The 12,168-nt window shown below is 42.5% G+C and overlaps 1 long non-coding RNA gene across 1 annotated transcript; it reads right to left on the reverse strand.

Moving 5' to 3' along the window:
• Positions 1–10,733: 10,733 nt before the first annotated feature.
• LOC121934230 lies at positions 10,734–11,960 on the reverse strand. The gene is made up of 3 exons (XR_006104594.1): positions 11,868–11,960; positions 10,847–10,884; positions 10,734–10,752 (listed from the first exon to the last, which is right to left on the reverse strand). It is a non-coding gene; the product is annotated as an uncharacterized LOC121934230 (long non-coding RNA).
• Between the last annotated feature and the right edge of the window lie 208 nt (positions 11,961–12,168).

Below are 12,168 nucleotides of genomic sequence, written 5' to 3' on the forward strand. Positions count from 1 at the left end.
AAAAGAACCATCCCCAATGGAACACCCTGTATTTGTTGCCTCATTATGGATTTATGGGAGAGGCTGTTTCAGTTTGCATTTCAAAGCCCACACTCCTCCCAAAGTGAAGAAGGAATTGGCCATTCTTGGAAAACAGTTTCGCAGACAACACCCAAAGAATCCAGTTCCAGGAATCTTTGCAGTACAGTTTCAATTTCATAGTCCGGGGGGCTATGGGGTTGAGACTGCCATGGTCGCCTTAGTCGATGATCTCCGTCTGGGCATGGACAGGGGTAGCGTGTCCCTGTAGTGCTCTTGGACATCTCTTGCGGCCTTGTACCATCGACCTGGTATCCTTCTGGATCGCCTGGGGGAGTTGGGTATCAGGGGCACTGCTCTGCAGTGGTTCCGTTCCTACCTCTCGGGTGATTCCAGATGGTGGACTGGGGGACTGTCGCTCTGACAAGAGGTCCCTTACATCTGGGGTCCCTCAGGGAGCGATTTTGTCCCCTATGCTATTTAAAATTTACATGAAGCCGCTGGGAGAGATCATCCGGAGACACGGGGGCGGGTTTATCAGTACGCTGATGACACCCAGATAGTTTTCTCTGTGTCTCCGACTGATGCAGTGACTAGGGATGGCATCTCTCCACTCAATGCCTGTCTGGAGTCGGTAATGGGCTGGATGAGGAAAACAGACTCAGCCTGAATCCAGAGAAAACGGAAGTGCTTGTGATGGTTCTCCCGTCCTGGAAGGAGGTTTGTCCACCTGTCCTGAACGGGTCACGCTCCCTGTGAAGGACTCAGTTCGCAGTTTGGGGGTGCTTCTTGACTCGTCGCTCCACCTGACTCCTCAGGTGGATGCGACAGTCAGAAGCACCTGTTATCGGTTGGCTGTACGCCAGCGCGTCCCTACCTCGACCGGGGTGACCTTGAACACTGGTGCATGCACTGGTAACCTCTCGACTTGATTTCTGTAATGCGCTCTACATGGGGCAACCCTTTTACCAAGCTTGGAAGCTGCAGTTGGTTCAAAATATGGGCTAGGCTGGTCACTGGTAGCTCCAGGCCAGCCACATAACACCGATATTGAAAGATCTGCATTGGCTGCCAATCCGCTTCCGGGCCCAATACCAGGTGTTGGTTGCTACCTATAAAGCCCTAAATGGCTGGGCCCAGAGTACTTGGAGGACAGTCTCTCCCATACAATCCGCCCCGCCACACTCAGGTCTGGTGGGGAAAATCTTCTGAGCTTCCCAAGACAGATTCGTACTAACGGCGCAAAGGGCATTTTCTGCTGTGGCCCCGCAATCTTGGAACGCTCTCCCTGAGGAGCTCCGCTTAGCCCTCCCTGGAGTCGTTCAAGAAGAACGATGAAGACTCATTATTTTGCCAAGCCTTCCCGCACATGTCCTGATTGGTTCTCCCCTGTGTATCGTGTATTGTATTGTATTTTTAGATTGATTAGTAATTTTTAACTGATTTATGATGGATTTTAACGATGTATAGTTATGTCTGGTTTTATTGGGGTATTTTTTCATTGTTAAATTTGTTCTCTTTAATTCGGTCTTGTATTTTTTGTATGGTTGTAAACCGCCGTGATCGTGGGAACGGCGGTATAGAAATAAAATTTCAATCAATCAATCAATTGTCCGTATCCGCTGATTTTTTATCCATGGATTCAAGCATCCACAGCTTGAAAATATGTATTCTTTAAAAAGTTCCATAATGCAAACCTTGATTTTGCCGTTTTGTATAAGGGACACCATTTTACTATGCCATTGCATTTAATGGGCCTTGAACATCTATGGATCTTGAAATCCGCTGGGAGCCCTCCAGTGCCTTTCAGCTATCTTTCACATTCCTTGCCGATAAACAAAAGCCAGGCCAAATGTTGAAAACTATAAATGTTTATTGAAGGTGAATGATAGAGGAAACGAGTGCGCTCATATTCTTGATTTACAAGTACCGCAAAAATCTGTTACATTTCACAAGGTTTAGATTAATCCAAAAGAACACATCGATGAGTTCTTTAATTAATTTCTTTCCAAGGTATATTCAGCTTTTAATATATGACTTCATTGTATGTGCCTGATTTTGTAAAATCACACTTATCTTGAAATCCTGAGCTACTTTTCTTTGTTTTAAGGAATGCAAATATTGCACGATTTCTGCAAGAATAAGGGTGCTTTATCGCTATTTCTCGAACAACGCACACTTTTTAGCAAAGTATCTGTTCGAGTCTTTAAGCACAGCAGCACTATTTGGTGAGCGAAGAAGTTCAAATGATAAATTATCTACAAGCATAGAAAACCCTTTGGAGATATCAAACTCAAATTCCATTTTTAAATATTTGCCATTCATTAGATTCATCCTGTCATTATGCACAACACTTGATCATCAACAAGACACCCTTCCCATTAATTTAAGTGAGAACTGTACACAGTTATTGAGAGTCTGATAAGCTATTAGCCGTTTAAATCAAACTCAAAAGTTAATAGAAAGATATTGCTCCACAATGTAGCAACCAAGGAAGTTTCACGGAAACCAGCTGCTTCACAATCAAAGTTTATGCACACACATAAACAAAGGAATCAATGCCAAATTGGACCCAAAGCTGTCAACAAGGCTGTTTCAGAGAAAGACAGGGGTATCCACACGACCCAATTGTAGCAGTTTGATACCCTGTTAACTAATCTTGGCTCCAGCCCATTGATGGAGATTGGTGGTTTCATGAGGCACATTGAACCTAATGGTTTAATTTAGAGGGAGTGGATGTACCTCACCAAACTATAAATCCCAAGAGTCCATCAGATGGAGTCGTGCCATTTACAGTGGGATCAAACTGATATAATTTTGCAGTGTGGATACATAGAGGAGGGGCAGAGAGAACGAGAGGGAAAGGAAGGAAGGAAGGAAGTTAATGAGATTGAGAGAGAGAGAGGGCATTGAGTCAAGTAATGGCAGCTCATAGCTTTCATTTGAGACAGTGAACCTGCTTTGGGTTTTAGCCTGAACATTAAAAAAGTTATCCAGGGCCTGATTCGCACTACTTTTTAAACCGGATCACAAATTGGTTTGAACCAGTTCAAATGACCCTGGTTTCCACTTGAGCCGATTTGCTGAAGCGATTCGAAGAGGGGAGCCATGTGCTAGACCCATTTCACCCGTGTCTTTTTGACACTGATTTTTCCCACATCTTTTTGGATAAATCAATTCTGTGCAAGTGTGAACCAGATGTGGATAGGAATCAATTTAAATTTGCCCTTTGGCCAGCTGGAGTGGGTCCATTTTGAATTGATTCATTCGTCAATATGAATCACAAGTGGGTTATTTTATAGGGAAAAATATGCTCTGCTGCCAAACCGATCCATCGATTCATATTGCACATTGATTTTTTTTGTAAGTGGGAATAAGGCCCAGGGCACAAAACCTATTTTGGACATAGCATTCAGGCCCTTGGATAGCTCCTTCAAAGTTTGCATTGAAACTTGGAGTGGATTCACCATTCCACTCGCCCAGCAGTCACCAGCCACCTTTGCAATCAAGTTTACAAAAATTGACTACAATGGCCAGAATCTCCAGCCAGTTTTGTGGATGTCTAGGCACATTGGGGATTCTGGGAGTTGCAGTTCCAAAAAGAATTTTTTTTCAAGCTCTGATCAAGCAGCAAAGGCATTTGCATCTGCATCAAGATATGAGAAGAGGAAAATGTGATGTACCTAAGTATGTTTCCAACATCATGCTTGGTTTGATGCTGAGAAGGTAATACAGAGGAGAGATTGTTGCCCCAGGATGCTGTCTTCCATCTCACTTTGGTAAAACAGCAGATTTGCTGGGACTTTGTAATTTTTTTCACCTCCTCCCCACAAAAAAACCAGTTTGACCAGTAAGAGACAAAAGGAAATGTGTGCGAGTTCCATGGGAAACGCTGCTTCTCTTAAATCACTTTTAACCCTCTCCAGTTGCCTTTAGCTCTATTGCCTGACTCCAGAGGATGGAGGATTCTTCACACTGGAGCAAATCAATGGCGTGAAAAAAATATGTGTGCAATTTCACACACAAACACACTCACACATAAGTCTCTCATTCATAGGTTTGTGATCAGTCAAAGCCAAGTTGCCAGCACATAACAAAAAGGACAAATGCCAGAATCCACCAACTTGCATGGATTCTAGATGTTGAATGTTTTGGAAGCCACCACTGGGGCTATATCCATTTTCGCTTGACTTGTATTTGATCCATAGCGTCTGATCAAAATTCAGTCTATAAAATTCAGAAGGCTTCTTGCTAAGTTCTCTCTGAGAACATGTTTCCAGCAGAACCCAAGCCTGGACAAGTTCAAAGACGTCTATTTTGGTGCTTAAGTTGTTGTGGTTTTAAAATATGCATCGACAGTTTGGCTGAGATGAGCTTTTGGTCTTCTCCAAGTCCATGGCTACCTTCTATGGTCTTTTGATTGCCCATTATGCAATATCGGCCTACCAAAGCACATTGGATATATTATGTCCATATTGTAGGAACTCCATGATCGCTTGGCTTGCACAGATTCTCCTGTTTACATGGCACTTTCAAAGAAATGTCCCAAGATGCTTGAAAATGAAACTGTAGGTGACTCTACCGATTCTGCTTGTAAGTATTGAAGGGCTCCTGTGTCTCTTCCATGGAGTGAGTCAAAGTCCTGCATCAATTTTTTGGGGAAAGGGTTTAAGGCAATCGTAAGTGTTTGCTGTCTAGGATAGGTCTATACACAAGCTGACATCTCGCAAACATCCCCAAATCCAACGTTCTTATTTCCCAATGCCCTGGAGCCACTTTATTAGGATGGATTTGAATTTTTAAAGTGTAACCCAAAGGCAACAGATTGACATTCATTTTATTTAAGTATATATTCATGGCCTGGACATGTTTTTGAAAGCAGGCAGCTAACTAGGGTTACAACAAGAAGACCAAAAGTGAGAAAGATTGTCTCACATGTGGCTGGAATTACTGATAGCATTTCCGCATTTAGCGTAGCAAAGGCTAGTAGAGGATGTCTGTCTATAAACCTGAAGGTAAAAGGAGGAGGGAAAGAATTTTTGCAGATGTTCTCATCCTCAGTGAAAAAGGCGTCCTGACTGCAAAGGAGGAAAGAATATTTGCAATGTTCATTCCCAGGTCGGACAATGAGTTTCCTGACAGCCAGCAAACCCCACTGGGAAGAGTAATAGACTAGCAAGAATTCATCCTCCCATGTAAGGATAAAATAGTCAAGGGATGATGCTCCTACTTGGGACACTATGGACACCCTGCTGAGAAAATGTTCACATTTCAGGATTTTTCTTTGCAACCCTGTTTGTGGGAGAAAGCTTAGCTATGGAAGGTGCCAGATTTCCGAGAAGACTAATAGAAATGGCTTTGACTGTTCTTTAGCTTGCATAAAATTTGTATTATTAATATTGATCATGTTAGTAATAATATTATGGATGAGAGTGCTGTGATGCATATTAGAATCTGCATTTCGTTCCTTTTGGCTTCCCTCTCTCTCTTATAAAGCATTAATAACCATCAAAATAAAGAATATAGAAAGTTAAAGTACCCAAGGACCCTTTCATACTACACAGTTATTGGACTACAACTCCACTTCAACTGCCATGGCAACATCTTATGAGAGCCTGGGATTTGTAGTTGAGGAAAGAGTATTTATAATTCTCAGACAGAGAGCTCTAATACGTCCCTAAATTATACATCCCAGGATGGATCCATGGCATTTCAAATGGAAGCATAGTGCTATAATCATATAGTCTGGATACAGGAATTGTGCAGTCTAAGTGCTGTCTTTTTATAGCAGCTGAATTCAGTTACCTCTGGCCATCTGGGTCTGAAAATTTGGAAAAGACTCATCAGCTCCTTATCTTCATGCACCTTTGCAAAATAACACGACGCTTGATCAGATGATTTTGTAACCTGTGAGAGCAGAAAAGAACAGGCATCATTGTGGGAGTCACTCAATTTTTATAGGCTGCTTTTGCATACAGATGACAGCCAAAGCAGATTGCAGCAAAACCCATGATATATACGTGGACAATAAAACAATGCTTGACTCACCTGGACATCATACATGGCTCTTGCTGGAGCTCACTCACCCATTTGGGAACAGTGAGAGCTGGAAAACCTGCAACTCCCAGAACCCTCAAGTCATCATAGCCATGATCTGTTTACTGGCAGGTAAAGCTCTTTCAATTTCTACAGACCTTTCAAAACCCATGTTGTGGTATAAATATTTCCCAATGTCAACCAGTAAACTTCCATGGCTGAGCAAGGATTCAAACCTTAGTATCCCAGCCTACTAGTTTGACAAATCCTTATACCATGCCGACTCTACAGCTAAGGTGGTGCATGGCAGAAAGCAGAGCTTTGTTGTCTTACAAAACCAACACATGCCTCCATTTGAGACTGGAAACTTACCTGGACCCATGGGTCAGCTCCCATTTCCATCAAACAGTGGATGCCTCCCAAAACCTGATCCTTACACAAGGTCAGGGCTTTCCGAATTTCAGGGGAGAGGTCCTGGTTTTCCAAGTCCTTCACAAGGGTGGCGTGAGCAAGTGCTGCACCTTGTAAGGGTGTTAATCCTGGGCACAAAAGGCACAAAAAAAGGCTAGTTATTGAGGTTAAACTGGGAAGGAAAATGCTTTATTTCATTCGATGCAGAGAGACCTTTTAGGGGATTCATTGTGATATTCAGTTCAAGATTGCAGAAACAGAGAGATGCACAGGCTGCCAAGTAGTTGCGTGTCAATGGACATGCTGCATAGTTGTGCATGGTTAAGATTCAGGACCAGGCTCACAGATCTGGGAACCCAAAATGGGTCTCATTTTTTTTCAATTTCTGTATAGCTCCAGGTTACCATAACCCCTTTTTAACCTACCTTGATGGTCAGTTGCATCCACTTGGACGCAGTTGCCACTTTGCTGACACTTTTTCAAGACCTGTCATTGAAACAGAAGAGGGAGATTGAGAATGAGAGGGAGAAAGTGACTCAGGGAGAGAGATGACTGCAATATATGTCTTTCCATCTTGGGGCCACAGTGATTCCCATCTTGAACCGACGTTCGTCACACCGAAACCTAAAGTTACCCTTATTGAGAATCTGGATATCCGAATGGCATACAGTATAGTCTTTCCACGGCGGTTGCAAAAGTTCTTGGGTTTTTATCATTTGGAATGGCAACTCCCAACATCCCCTGGTCAGCAGGTCTTCAAGCAACACCTACATTGACTTGCCATGCTGGATGGGGATGATGGGAGTTGTAGGCCAATAAATTTCAAGAGCCAAGGGATTGCCATTTCTGATATAGAAGCAAAGATACCCAGTTTTTACTTCAGGAATACATTTCTCATACTCTACAGTTATAGCCCTTCAACACTATGCAATCTTGGGATTTGTAGTGTTGTGAGGTACTTCGAATCCTCTTCCATAGAGTGCATTTGTCTCAGTTTGCTTTTGCCTGAGTCTGCAGGGAAGGACAACATTCCAGCTCCTTCTCTCCTCTTCTTTCATTGAGTTGAGAGCAAACTACTTTTGCACTTGGATCTGAATATGCAATAACTGAAGTAAGTTGAGGACAGCAGGAGGAGACATTTTAAAAGCTGCTGAAAAGGAAGACAATATAGGATTATTTGGGACTGTTTCTACCAAATCAGGACTGTTGGAAGGTATGAGATCCCTCTTTGTGACCATTTGATCTCAGCACTTGCACCAGACTCAAAATCAGTGACATTTCCAACGAAGCGGAAAATGTGGGATGGAGGAGGTTTAAAGAAGACTGGCCCTGTGAAATGGGTACTGGTGAAGAGTATATTTGGCTGATTTGGTGGAGAAGAGACTATGGACAAGGGCATAGATCCCAACCAGGCCTTTGTTATAGGTCTGCTTACCTCCAAGACTGCCAGGTAACCCTTCTCTGCACAAAGGTGCAATGGGGTCTTCCTAGAGATGTCCCTTGCGTTGATGTTGGCTCCCAGGGCAGCCAAATCGCCAACAATAAGATGGTAGTTGTTTCGAGCTGCTATGTGCAGAGCAGTCTTTAAAATGTGAACAAAAGGAGAGAGGAAATGTGAGTTGTATGGAGTTGCCTTTCCAGCTCTGTTACTAATCCTTGCAAGCTGTTTCTTTAATAAGGGTAACTAGGAAACCAGGCTGGGTTCTTTTACCTGTTTAGTTGCATCCTTTTCATCAATTTTGTTCAGATGTGCAAATCGCAATGCCAGTGCATAGGCCAGGGCTCTCTTCCCATGCATCACAGCCACATGCAAAAGCCTGGGGATAGAGGAGAAAGAGGAGACGTCATGCGTTTTCAAAATGCTCCAGTCGTTGTGTTACGGACAAAGGACAGGAGTTGTAGGCAGGTTACCAAATCCCATGATTTTGTTATCCAAATGAAAAATTAAATTTCAAATGCTTATGAAGATAAGATAGATGTTTTATGAGTCACAGCCCACAGATTTTGATCCCATGGACAGGTGACAAATGGTGTCTCTGACTCTCCCACCCTGATCAATGTAGTGTGCCTAAAGACAGCCAAGTTGTTGTTGTTATTATTATTAATAATGTTTATTTATATAGAGCCACAAATTTACATGGCACTTTTTAGACATAATCAGTTCAACATTAAAACCTGCCAATGATGTGAAATCTAACATATATGAGACAGGGAAAAATAAATAAAATTAAAACACCTTCAGGGAAGAGAAACTAGCCACACACAATGTCAGCCAGTGGCTTCCAGGTCGGTGGAGTAGTGAATCCACTTTGGGTTTTAGTTTGAATTGTAAGGGTGCCATCCAATAGGTTGAGCCGGTTTGAGAGATAGGAGGTTCTGAAGCTTGAATAGCTCCCTTATACTTCAGACTGAAGCCTCCTCTGAACAAATCTTGCCAAGAAAGCCTCATGGTAGGTTCGTCTTAGGGCTGCTGTAAGTCAGAAATGACTTGAAGGCACACAACAGCCAGCAAAAGTAGCTTCTGAGCAATTTTCAAGGGCAGCCCCATAGACAGCACATTGCAGTAGTCTAATCAGGAGGTCACCAATGCATGGACTACTGTGGCTAAGTTATCTCTATCCATAAAAGCTGTCACTGGTGCATCAGTTAAAACTGGTGCCAAGCACTCCAAATCAAAGAAACCTTTCCTGCCACCACTTCCCTTTCATACCAGCTGAAGGAGGGATTTCCTTTCGCTGCACATGTTGGTGGCAAATATTTGCCTTTTAAACACACCTCATTCCGCAGAAGTGGCTTATCAAAGATGGCCTGTCCCTAGTTCTGCAGAAATGCTGTTTGCTGTTTGGGACTTTATGTTTCTTGACAACCTCTCTGCTTGAAAAAAATACAGAGAAAGGACCACAGAGAAGCATCATGAGTTTATCTGCTGTCTGCAGAAGTTAAGAGAGTGTAGGGCAGGATTTGGGAATGAACAGAGGTTTTATTACAGGGATGCAAAACGAGGCATTGCTGTCCCAAATATGAATTCTGCCCCCTCCAATGAAAGCCCATGAGGTTGGATGGAAAGTTGGATGGAAACTGTAGTCTAACAGATCTAGACTAGATGTGTTAGAAATAATATTTTAAAATATTCAAATAAAATGGTAGAGAAAACATGTTTGTCAAGTTCTGAGAAACCCTGATGGAATCGAGGATTGATGAGAATCTTCGCAGTTTAGGACATACTTAACACAAAATTCGCACATGGATGTTTTGTGCAGAAGACAGCATTTTCTGTGCAGGAAACAACATTTTCTGCACAGAAAATACGGTACTATCTCTGAACAAATATTGTGCAGAAAGTGCTGCTTCTTGAACAGAAAACACTGCAGCTTTCTTGCACAGAAAAAAAAAATTCTGTTGCAATAGAAAGAAAGAAAGAAAGAAAGAAAGAAAGAAAGAAAGATAGTTTTTGCACAGGAATATTATTTTTCTGAGCAGTTACCTGCACAGAAGGGGGAAAAGGTCTTCTGTGCAGTAAAATAAGTCCAGCAGCTTGGATAGTTCCTTTAAAGTTCAGAATCCAGAACTCCAGTGGTACAAGGAGGCACCACACTGAGTCTTATGCAGATGAGATATTTTTATGGTGTGATATTGAGAGGAACAAAACCAAGCCCATAGAAGACTTACCTGTTCCCATGATTATCTGGCGCAAGCAACCTCTCCACTGGGATGTTCCTCAGCCGGGTTTCTTCCCGGTGGAGCTGAAACTGGAAGAAAGATATGGCCAATGCATCCCGCCTTATAAATGATCCAGCACTTGGCCTCTGTAACCGTCCATCATTCAAGGTAGTGGTGTGATCTTCCAAAAACTCAGACCCAACACTCCTTGGTGGATAGTCTTTGGCAAAACCTTGGAAACTTTCCCCAAAATGTCTAACAGCACTGTCCCTCTGCCAACACCTTTTTTCCTCACATGAATTTTGGAAGATGTTGCTAGGATTTGGAGATCGTTGCATCATTCCACAATTAAATCCATGGCAGTTATCAACATACGGATGCAATAAAGCACCTGAACATGGGGATGAGGAATGTGGTTGAAACGGAATAGATCTCCAACTATTTTCTGGTGGTGGGTTTCTAATCCCTTCCTTCCAAGGAAGCGGATGTTCTAGAGATGGCCCCTGGCCGTCTGGCATTGATAACTCCAATGCTAGCTTGGTCTGGCTCTTATTTAAATCTTCCTGGAGCACTTCAACCAGGATGTCCAGCTCCTCCATGCTTTTTAAGGCTGCTTGAGTATGATGCCTATTCTTGAAAAAGAAAAAGAAAGAAAATTTTGTGCCCTTTTATGCGACTTCTTCCAAAATGGCAATAATTGTTTCCCGCCACCATCACATACTTGCTTATGTCTCCTTTCTGAGTAAGCTCTCTTTTTTTCTGCGTGAGAAGAAGGACACACACAAAAAAGCAATAAACAAAATTATTAAGCAACTCTTGGCATAAACTCTGTAATCTCAACTGACCCCACATATGAGAAGTTGGCAAATGAGTTGTTTCAGAGCATGTTATGTATGAAGTCCTTTCCCTCGGAGTGTAGTGGAGTCTCCCTCCTTGGAGTTCTTTAAGCAGAGGCTGGATGGCCATCTGTCGGGGATGCTTTGATTTGGATTTCCTGCATGGCAGAATGGGGTTGGACTGGATGGCCCTTGCGGTCTCTTCCAACTCTATGATTCTATGATTTTATTCTCCTGGGATGCTCTGTTTGTGATCAGAAAGTCACCACTCTTCAAGAACATTTTTTGAAGGGAGAGCTCTGTACAAAACTGCTGGCTTAGAATTTATTTGTATGTTTGATCCTATTAAACTTTGAAGTTGGGGTCCAATTACTTTTAATTTAGAACAGCAATTCTATCAACACTGCAACACTTTGCATGGAAACATTGCAGATAGTGCATTGGGCATTTGATAGCCTTTTGATGCTTAAATTTTCCCATTTGTGTCTGTGTGATAGAAGTCATGTGTACGTGTGCAAATGTGGGGAAGACAGAAAGAAAAATGTGCTCATTTATATATGGGCTGAGTATCCCTTATCTGAAATGCTTGGGACCAAAGCATTTTGGAGTTGGGCTTTTAAAAATAATTTCAGATATGTATATAGCGTAATATGTACCTGAACTGTATTTGCAAGGCTGGAGAGAGACTAAGGGAGACATGAGGATGTGTGAAATGGTGTGAGGCATGGATTCATGCCAAACACTAAAAAATCTTTGATTCCTGCCATTTCAGGGAATCTCTCCAGCCTTGCAGATACAGATTAAGCATCCAAGGGACAAAGCCTAAGATCCCTTGCGATACTACAGGATAACTACTGGCTCCTGCATTGCTCACAATCCCTTGTGCTTTAAACAGTGTTTGTTTACCTGCTGTTCCTGAAGTCTTGGTACCTGCTTTCACTGATATTTCCTGCAGAAATAAAAATAACATTGACTAATAGCCAGCATGATGCAATGGTTTGAGCAACGGACTATGGTTTGGAGATCAGGGTTTGGTTCCCGGCTCAGCCATGGAAACCGACTGGGTGAGCTTAGCGAGTCACACACTCTTAGCCCCAGAAAATCCCATGACAGGTACATTTTAGGGTCACTATATAGTGGAAATGACTTGAAGACACACAACAATAACAACAACATAAAATAACAGCTAAGTTCCTACATCTGGGAG

Source organism: Sceloporus undulatus, chromosome 6 (genome assembly GCF_019175285.1).
Source record: "Sceloporus undulatus isolate JIND9_A2432 ecotype Alabama chromosome 6, SceUnd_v1.1, whole genome shotgun sequence".
Taxonomy (NCBI): domain Eukaryota; kingdom Metazoa; phylum Chordata; class Lepidosauria; order Squamata; family Phrynosomatidae; genus Sceloporus; species Sceloporus undulatus.